We start from the raw sequence: 10,984 nt of genomic DNA on the forward strand, positions 1-10,984 counted from the left end.
ATAACCTTCGCTTGGTTACTTCTACCCGCTTAAAGTCTACTTTCCCTTCACTATCCTTAAATCCCAATGCCTTGGGTAAATCAGCCCCGCTGCTTTCCACTGTAGGGTGAAGCCCTTGACAGAAAAGTATCAAGTGTTCAGCCGTTTCCTCCTCCTCTCCGCACGCAATGCACAACGTGTCTATCTCGTGGTACCTGGCTCTATACGTCTTAGTCCACAAAACTCCAGTCCTGGCCTCAAACAACAAAGAGCTTCCCCTACAATTATCATAGATATTTTCTTTGGCAATTTCCTGCTTAAAGGTCCGGTATGTTCCCAGTGCCGATTTCGTCAGCATCCCCGTTTTCCACGGAGCTCTCTCTGTTTCTTTAACCTTTTTCTTAACCGATAATTGCTGATTTGCCCCCTTACTGCTGTCCAGACATTTGCTTGTCAATTTTCTAGTTCGCTTTTTCCATTTCGTGTCAACATTCTTTATATACAGGTATCTGAAAACTTTACTAGCCCACTGATTTTCCCCCATTTTTTCTTAATCGTTCCTCAAATGCTATCTTACTGCTAGCCTCTCTGCTCTCAAAAGACGCCCATCCCATATCACCCTGTACCCCCTGATTTGGTGTATTGCCATGTGCCCCCAAAGCTAACCTCCCTACTCCCGACGTTGTTTAATTTCTAACCTTGCTTGAACCTCTGGTCTCGTGCACAGGACCACATTACCGAAAGTCAGGCTAGGGACCATTCCCCCTTTCCAGATCCCTCTTACCACTTCATACCTATTGTAATTCCACAGTGCCCTATTTTTCATGACAGCTGTATTCCTACTAGCTTTATTCATTACATATTTTTCATGCTCTGTCAGATACTCAGCACTGTTATTTATCCACACTCCAAGATACTTGTACTCATCCACTACTAGCATGAAATCCTGTATTCTATGCTCGCCGCCCTCTTCATTAAATATCATGACAGCAGAGTTTTCCTTACTAAACTTCTTTCTCCCTCTGTACCACAAATGTGTATCAACTTGTGCAAATCTTCCTTGTTGTCGGCTATTAGTACTATATCATCCGCGTACATTAGTCCTGGTAATTAGTGTTGAATCCATTCTCCTTGCTTGAAGAAAGGAAGTTTCAAGCCTAGTCCGCTCATCTCTAGTATGGTCTCTAACCCTTGCTGGTGCAACATGAACAAGAAAGGGGACAGAGGACATCCTTGCCTAAGCCCCCGCTGTATCTCTACAGGCCCTGATACATTTTTTTCCCATTTTATGAGCACTCTGTTACCTTTATATATATCTTTTAAAAGATTAATTACTTCATCTTCCACATCCAATGTGCGCAGTATGTCCCACAAATACTCCTGAATAACGTCATAGGCTCCCCTAATATTCAGAAATGCTAGCCATAGGGGCCTCTATACACTGCGTCAATGAAAGTAGATTGTCCTCCAACCTCCTTTGTTTCCGGAACCCATTTTGTAGTTCCCCTAGCACCCCCTCGTTCTCCACCCAAGCCTGCAGTCTGTCCTTTATAATCTGCATCACCACCCTGTAAACCACAGATGTCACTGTTATGGGACGATAGTTACTTACGTCTGCTTTGTCCCCCTTTCCCTTATATATTACGTTCATTCTACTTAATCGCCATTCATCAGGGACTTTCTCATCCACTATCATTTTGTTCACTACCTGTATTAATGTTTGCTTGGATTTTAATCCTAGCTTCTTTATCAACATAATCGGGATACCATCTGGTCCTGTTGATGTGCCACTAGGAACCTTCTTCTCTGCCCTTTCCCACTCTCCTTGCTAAAGTGAAGCTATTGCTGTAACCGGTCTATCCTCCTTCGATAAATTGTCATCTTTTAGCACCGCCTAGCGGCCAGTCTGCGCAATGTCGAGGCGATCTTGAGGCCCATTGAAATCGAGGAGACGCTTCAGGCATGTTCTTCATGAGGCATTGTTACACAGGCGGCATAGGCGTTTGACTATCTTCTAGTTCACTCTAACGCAGCTTTCGTTAAATTTCTTGCAGAGTAAGTTCATTGTCGGATGAAGGGTCGACGACGGGTTCCTCGTGCGAAATACAAAGCATCTATGCTTCTGTAGTGACTAGAGCAACAGCGTTCTGCGACGCGTTGAAACCGGCATTCTGCGGCATATGGGGTGCAATTTTCGATGGCTGTTCCTCTGCTCTCAGCCAATGGCCTGACCGACCGCTTTGAGGCGCCGCCGTATTAATACACAGACGTGAAAGACGATACTGTAAGCACAGGAACCTTCGCACTAGCATACACAGGTAGGTGGATGACCATGCACGCAAAATACATTTTTTCGCGTGGCTCGCTCAGCGCCAATATCAATGGAACGAACGCGGCTTACCTAAATGCGAAGTAGCGTTCGGCAGACTAAAATACGCACATTCAGACGTGCAAGTAATTTTTATCTTCGTAGAAGGTAAGGTTGCCACGCTCCGTGTGCACCGCCATAACGCTGCCATCGTCCAGGCGGACTTGCGAGGCTGCACTGCAAACCGCTCGCGACATTTACAGCCACAAAATGGCGTTGTGAGTTTGAAACGCGTGCCTTCTTTTTTCGTCTGCTAGCCTACACCTCCAAAGAAAGTGGTGTAGGAAGTGTAGTTACCGTGCTATGCTGCGCATAAAAGAAATACTTGTAGGTGGGCGGATCGAGCTACACTTTTTCTACACTGGTAAAAAAAAAAATGGACCCATGCTACACTAGTTTAGCTAGTGTGCAGGGACTTACGTTTTTATGTGCCAGATTTTTAAAGCAGTTCTTGTGCGCAAAATACTGGCCTAATCGAGAGTAAACACTGCTCACAAGGTAGAATATTATTGCCTAAGTTGCTTGAGATCTAAATAAACATCGGTACTTGCCTGTGTTTGGTGGAATTAGCGAGAAACTGCTTTCGGCTACGAGTACAGTTTTTGCAGACGAGAGCCAAGCAGCCGGTCTCTCGGGCTGCGCCATCTGCCCGACGGCGAGGCAAACGATGTCTCGGCTTTGTGGATGCGAGAAGCACGGAAGAACGTCGATATAATCGCCGATTCAGTGTTTTAATTCACTACAGTGCTGGAGGCAGCCTCCCTCAAGAGCCAGAATGGCAACGAATGCGGAAGCAGCGATTATATTGCACTTTTTTTTTTGTCTCGCGTGACCTGTAAGCCCACGTTGACGTCACAGTCTTCATTCGGCTGTCAAAACGGAAAGTGAAACAGCACGAGATAGAAATGCGATTATAAATTACTTAGCAGTCGTAGGAGGATACTAGGTGGTAATCCATGTATAATAACGCATCAATACAAACAAGAAAACACGCCCCCAAAAGTTAGGTGTCCATACTCCTTTAATAATGGAGTATTTACTCATTGGCATCCACCCACGCTACAATGAACTAGAATATTCTAGTTCACTATACCCAAGCGCAGTCATACGGCTACAAAGGAAAGCTATACAGCTTTCTCAGAAACTTCGTAGTTAAAGAAAAATTCGTCCTGGTCCGTTTTTGACCAAAATGCATTTGTGTTAATGCATTACTTTGACAATTTAAGATATTAAACAACCAATGTAATGCAAGGACCAAGTGTACTGTACACGTTGAGTGGCATATGAACCAAGGCACTCACACGTGGATAATCTAGTCCGGTGAAAATGTTGCTTATTTCGCACGAAACGCGACCACAGAATGGAAAAAGCCAATTCAGCAGCGAGAAGAGGTAATCGATGTGTTATGGGTGTGAAAAATGAGATCCATGGAAGGGGACAGTATGCCGAAAAAAAGAACTCCGGTCCATAATCAGTGCGGCATTCTTTCGGTTTTCCGCAGCAGTGCCTCACGTACAGCCAACGACACTCAATCACATGGACCATACTGTACCGTCTGTTGCAGAAGTTTGCAGCCCACTGCACCGGGCGGAAGAGCACTCGCTCCCGATAGGCGGCGCGCCGCCGGCGCTGCCTGGTGACGCAGCTACAGAGAGTGAGGAGGCTTGTTCTCTTCCCCTCATCCCGTGGCTGAGAGCAAAGATGTGCGATATCAAGTCAGACGTTCGTCTCGCTGACGGCTGCGGCCGAGAGGCGGCGGTTCGCACAGATGGCAGCCGCGGCTGCAGCGAAGCTTTGTCGCCGCTGTGCATTAGGGGCCGTCAGAGCTGCATCATGCTTAAACTATCAGACTTCCTCTCGCGCGGTATTTGTAGGGATAGCCTAAATGAACCGTTCCTAAGAAAAACCGAAGATGCAAAGATGGCTCATCGCGAACAACTCAAAACTGTGCTACTTAATTGACAGCTCTAGATCTAAGCGCGTACGAATCATACGTGCGCATCTCTTTATTTGTTGCAACTACCGGCCACGCTGTTCTGTTCGTTCGTTTTGCTGACGGTCTTCTTTTTTTCACCCATACTAAGGCGGTCATTCAATCTGGTGTTGGCAGGAAATACCATCATTTTGCCATGTGGTACTAAATCTCTGCCCCTAGTGCTGGCAGTGACAACAGCACAAAACAGTTTCATTCTTGGAGCAGTTTATTACGAACAGCCTGAAAATAGTGAGACGCTTTGCTGTGTGGTGAGGTTTAGTGCCGCGTGAAGGCTCCGTTTGCATCAACTACATCTTGAACACGTCGTGGCAAGGATGCATAAAGATTCGCCATGAGGTTTGGATCCTCCCTGAGGCAATTCCATTCCTCTTCGATAGCCGCCCAGAAGTCCTGTTGCATCTGCGCCTCGAAAGCGCGTCGGGAGAGGTTTCGCTTCATGAAGCCCCACACGCACTCGATAATGTTGAGATCTGCCCCCTTGGGTGGCCAAGCCATCACTTGCAGGCCCAACTCCTCGAGCTTCTTTCTTACTGCCCTGTAGACCGGTAAAGGAGGGGGGAGTAAGAGTAGTTTAGATGACAATCAAAAGATTGTCACGCACCCTTTGAGTTGATGAAGGATGCCTCCTTACGTCTGCTCCTTCAGCTTCAGAGCGAAAGCGCCTTGATTAAGGAGTGATCACTGCGGAGCGGATTTTTAGGCACCAAAAACGCATGTTTTAGGCGCCAGGAAACAGGCACATAAAAGCACATTTTAGGCACCGAACGAGAAAAATAGCCCCTATAAATTTGAGTAGATATCAAATGCAAATGATATCAGATCTGAACGTATCCGCAGTATCTGCCGCAAAATAAACAAAATCAAGGATACTTTGGGATCATAACAAAGGCGCTTAGAAACAGATTATTTATATATTGCAACATATCATACAACTCACATGCTCTAGCAGAGCAAAGGAGCCGGTCACTTTCTTTTGTGAGAAAGCTTTGCAAATGATGTTATAAACGTTTCTATTAGATTTTCAATGAGCTCGGAAACAACAATAAAATGCAAGGAGAACTGATAAAAAGTTTTCAGCTGCTTTATAAAAGACAGGTTCTATGTTTAGCGCCAGAAATAGCCTTTCATGCTCCAAAACTACTAACAAATGGTGAACGCGTTAACAGGAATGCATTTAGAAATCACTAAAATTATGGTTAATGTAGCATATCTGACATATGAACTCAAAATCGTCACTCATATAGAAATCAAACTTGTCTTTTGTCGACATACACAATGCATGAACATAGTGAAACGTTGCCACTTATGTAAATAGTGTTTTGTAGCTATTGTCTGAAGCCAAACCACTTTGTAATGGTGCTAGCCGTTAGAAGTGTATGGGCACCACAAATGCCAGAGAATGCAGGTGTGCAGTGCTGCTTGACGCTGAATATGCCGGTCAGAACTAAGGTAGGTCTGCACGGGCGTGCGTTAGACTACTGACGGACCACCACCAACGCTATCAATCTAAAAGGAGAAAAGTAAAGGAAATGTGTGGAGGCCGGCCGGAGAAGATGGTATCAGGCTCCTCACAAAATGCGATGTCAGGACCTGTCTTCTAATTTTTGCTTCACGATGCTACTTTACCAGCCTTGTTCTTAAGCTTTCACAATGAAATAGCACAAAACAGGAAAATGGTTGTTGTGGTATTTTCGGATGACATGGTTGGCACTGTTAGTACAGCTGTAGGTGGTGCTGTATTTGCCGCGTTCAGTGGACGAGGTCATCTATAAGCATTGCCGCGCAGGGCTATTAGAAACCGAAATGTATCCGAAAGCGAAACCGCACTGGATTCACGGCTCCTTTATTCAAAATAGGACATTGTTAGGCGCCAACGTCAGAAATAGGCATACCTCAACCCCAAACACCCCAAAAAGGCATTTATAGGCACTATAAAAGCAGCATTAAGCGTGTTGTCAGCACGTAATCCGTACTTACACTTAGTACATATGGTGTGGCTGCGACAAGGAGAAAAAACGCATTTGCTTGAAATCCGATCTCTAGTGATCACATTGCTTTCGTAAGTTTTTAATTACTTTTCTCCCACATACGCGTCAGTGCTTTTGGGTTTTAAGAAGGATGGTGGCGGTCATTTCTACAAAGTTAATGCTGACCTGAAACAGCTGTTTACATACCTGGCAGTGTGGATAGGGCTTCTGTCGTGCTGAAACAGGAAGCAGCCATCGGGGAAGGGGCCATCCAAAGTGTAGGGTATGAGCACTTGCTCAATTATGTCTTGATATTTGTCTGCAGTGAGCGTTCTATCAATTCGATGAAGAGGCCCCAGTCCCTGCTGGCTTAATGCGCCCCAAACACTGACGGCACAGCGGCCGCTCGCAGCAACCTGCTGGATGTAGTGTGGATCGTACCTGAAAAGTATTTGCCATGGTCAGTTTCGGCATGAAAAAAATTTTATGACGTGACATTACTGGATAAGAATGCAATGTTCATGGCTGTTTTCTGATTATTCAGAATAGCTGTTCTACATGGGAGTACTTTCACAATTTTGCACCTCTTGAAACTAGATTAAAATTTATCTCTGATGTTCTAACTTGAGATAAATTTGATTACAAGCGGACAGCCAGACACTGAGATCTTAAAGATGCTTTCGCTTTGCAAGCTCAGCAAGATGTTTTCGTAGCAGTCATTTAAAACTTCCATATATGGTATGATGGTATGTGTAATTTGTAAAATTACGGGAAAAAATGAAACGGTAGAGGTTGCGTTGCCACAAATGCAAGACAAAACATATCATACTACTCATAAAATATGCCCTCGTTTTTCACAATCACGTTACTAAAAAAACTTGCAACATAGTGTCAATGAGCCTGTTTCGCACACCTTGTACACTCTAAATATGCAATAGCCGTGAAATAAAACACATTTGCTGCGACATCAACACCGAAAACAGCGCAGCGCTAAAAAGGCAGTGATGGACACGAGACGACAAGGACGCCCTTGTCGTTCCCTAGGTCTTGTTTTCTGAAACGCGTGAAAGTGCACTTCATTTGTGCAACAAAAATGAAAAGCAAATAGTACTAATATCAAAACAGGCTCGCATAACATAAGATGTAGCTGTTTCTGATCCAAAACTAATACGAATGAGAGAACGCCAGCATCAGCGATTTCTCATCATTTCACGGTAACCTATTGCTTCATTACAACATCGATTGATAAGAACAGATCGAGTTTAACACTTACCTTGAGCCAACGAGCCTCCACACGCGCTGTCGCTGATCCCAGCGGGTCACAAAGGTAGACTCATCGCTGAAAATGACGGCGCTCCACTCTGTATTGCCCCATTGCACGTGCTCTCGTGTGAAGTCCAGATGTGCGCGCTTTTCTCTTTCATTGAGGAGCAGCCTCTGGCAAGCGACTCGGCTTCTTAGGCCGGCCGCATTTAGCCTTCTTCGGATGGTGTGCCTCGAAACCTGAAGCCCCAGTTCCTGACGAATCTCGGAGAGTGAAAGCGATGGATCGCAGTTCACTGCCGCAATTATTAAAATGTCGTCTTGAAGGGATGTTGCTGGTGGTCTACCAGACCTTGGAGCATCGCCGATACTGCGTTCATCTCTGTACACCCGCACAGCACGATCAACGGCAGCTTTGCAGCATCCCACTTCTCGTACTATTGCGCGTCGGCTTAGCCCAGCGAAAGCAAGATTTATAATTCTTTGCCTTGTGGCCTCGTCCAGCCTGGGCATGGCGCCTTGTTCAGGGAAAGTTTGCTCTGCCACTTACATACGACTGGGCCGAATGGAAGTCCCAAGAACAATGTCAACAGTTCCAAATGTGCTGATATATATGAAGCTTTGCTACGTCGGGTGATCTAACAGCAAGTCATGGTTGCTGTTTCCCTTGCTTCACGTACTACCAGTAGGATTTTTGAGCACTGCCAGCGCCTTCGTACTGATAACTAGGCATCGTCCTGAGCTACATCATCACATACGTTGCCATCTGCTTTCTTGCTTTCTTTCCATGCTAGTTTATCAGCTTTTAAATCGGCATTGTGAAGTCACCGTTCTTTATTGGCATCGCTTTCGTGGTGAAGAATAAGCAGACCTAGTCAGAGGCATCACCGCACAACTCAGAATGCAGGCCAACATCTCGCTGTAATTAAAACCTCCCCCCCCCCGGACCCCAGTCGACAAGGCAGCGAGAAAAAAAGCTCGAGGCGCTCGGCCAGAAGTTGATGCCATCAGCATCATCGAGTGCATGCAAGGCCTTATGAAGCGCAGCATACCCCGGTGGTTGCATATTCGAGGTCCAGACGCCAGAGTAATCCCGGGCGGTCGTTAAATATGAGCGGGATCGGCCAAGGGAGAATCGAAACGTGGAGAATCTCTCGGAATCCTTGCCATGTGCATGAGACGCACCTGAAATGTCGTGAACTTGAAGGGTGCAATCACATGACACTAAACTACATCACGCCGCGAGTTGCCTGACTCTTTCCCTGCACGCTCTACAGTTTTGACAATTTCATTTTGCTTAGTGCTGTTTGCACTGTCAACGAATGGGGCAGGAATTTAGTTCCGAATGGCAATATAATGCTATCTCCTGTCAGCACCGAAAAAAATGACCGCTTTACTATAAACATAATTGCCCTGGGAATAAGCAGAGGAGAACGATCCAATTGGGGGACGTTTAAGTATCCTTAACAGTTAATGTGAAAGCACTACTGCAAGAACATATGCAATGTCTCTAATGATCTTAGTTACTTGAACGTTAGTATTTTACTTTCGTACTGCTAATTAGTAGCAATATGTAGTAGGGCTAATTAGTAGTACAGCTTAGGAGAGCTAATGAGAACTAATTAGCAGTGCTAATATAAACATTACAATGTAATATGCTGTTGCTAATTATGGTTCGTAATCGAACTGAACACATGTTCCTGAGTGTTCGAAAGGTAAAATGGTCAGATCGCGCACCAAGGACAGTGCTTCGAGACCCCGCTCGATCACCTTTTTCTATTGAGCAAAACTGCTTTGTAATGTTATTTGGATGTCGCCACTATTTTTGCGGTGACATCACCTCAACCTGCCAGGGCAGCTTTCAACTCGGGCTTGTCTCCTGTTCCTATGGTCACATGCCCTGCTGACCAATCAGAGCTCGGTGATGTCAATTGCTACCTACCACCTTACCCTAAACTCCGCCACCAAATTTCCTATTGTTCTAGAGGTTGCGGGCTTCGGGTGCTGTCTTGACGTCGTGCATCCCGCCGATCAATTAACGCTCAGCCATGTCAGGACCTTGTGATGCCATCAACCTCTGGACTAGTCGAGATTTCTAATGACAGGAAGGCTTTTCTTGTGAACGGTTCATTTAGGCTATTCCTACAAATACCGCGCGAGAGGAAGTCTGATATTCTAAGCATGATACAGCTCTGACGGCCCCCAATGCACAGCAGCGACAAAGCTTCGCTGCAGCCGCGGCTGCCATCTGTGCGAACTGCCGCCTCTCGGCCGCAGCCATCAGTGAGACGAACGTCCGACTTGAGAGCGCACATCTTTGCTCTCAGCCGCGGGATGAGGGGAAAAGAACAAGCCTCCTCACTCTCTGTAGCTGCGTCACCAGGCAGCGCCGCCTATCGGGAGCGAGAGTGCTCCTCCGCCCGGCGCAGTGGGCTGCAAACTTCTGCAACAGACGGTACATGTTTGTAAACAAAGGTGGTGCTGCGGTCGGCAGCGACGCGGAGTGTAGGCATAACGCAGCACGCCTACACTGTCAAGCGACGCTGCCTTCGAAACCAACCGGTGTATGCGAATATTCCAAAGCGTGCGCGTCGCTTGGGGTTAAAACATTTTTGTTGATGCTCGGAGAGTAGTTCTGCACTCTTTCAGCCTGTTCGCCAGACGGAATTAATAGGCGGAGCGCTGCATCAGGTGCTTCTCCGCTCCTAGTTGACCACACGTAAAAGTGCATTAACACTCTTGTCTGGGCGAGTTGGTTCATTTCTAACAAAGAATGTACTTGCGCAGAGAACACAGGACACAACAAAGCAACACATACGACAGTTCATACCAGCATGCCAAGTTCATACCAAGGGTACAACCAGATATCATTCTGTCAAACTGATATGATACTACAAACATAACAATCAAAACATAAAACCAAAAAAAGAAACTGAAGATTCATGAGGTGAACAATGAACGCGGGGAATATGACATATCTTAGCAAAGCAGTGTCAAAAAAGCCATAACAAAATAAGTCAAACATGAAAGTGATACCTGTCAACGGGTAAACTATCCTCGTTGCAAATGCAGTGTCAATAAAGCGAGTCTGAAACGCTAAACACATTAAGCCACAGAGATAACAGCACCGAGTTTCACCGATGTAAAGCAACCTAAAGGACATCGAACTTACACGTCCATCTCAGAATGTTATCTCTTTGTCGAGCAGAACAACTGAAGCAGTACTAACGCATTCGTCACCGGTGTTAGTGATATGAAAAGCCTCAATTATTTCTCTCCGAAGTTTGGTCTTAGCATGGGCCAGAATCGTGGTATTGGTAAAGGTGGGCTTGCATCCATGATCCACAGTATGCTCTGGTAGGCAGCGTCTTTCATTGTTTTGTTATTGTCCTCTCGTTGACGCACTTTCCC

Source organism: Amblyomma americanum, chromosome 1 (assembly GCF_052857255.1).
Source record: "Amblyomma americanum isolate KBUSLIRL-KWMA chromosome 1, ASM5285725v1, whole genome shotgun sequence".
Taxonomy (NCBI): Eukaryota; Metazoa; Arthropoda; class Arachnida; order Ixodida; family Ixodidae; genus Amblyomma; species Amblyomma americanum.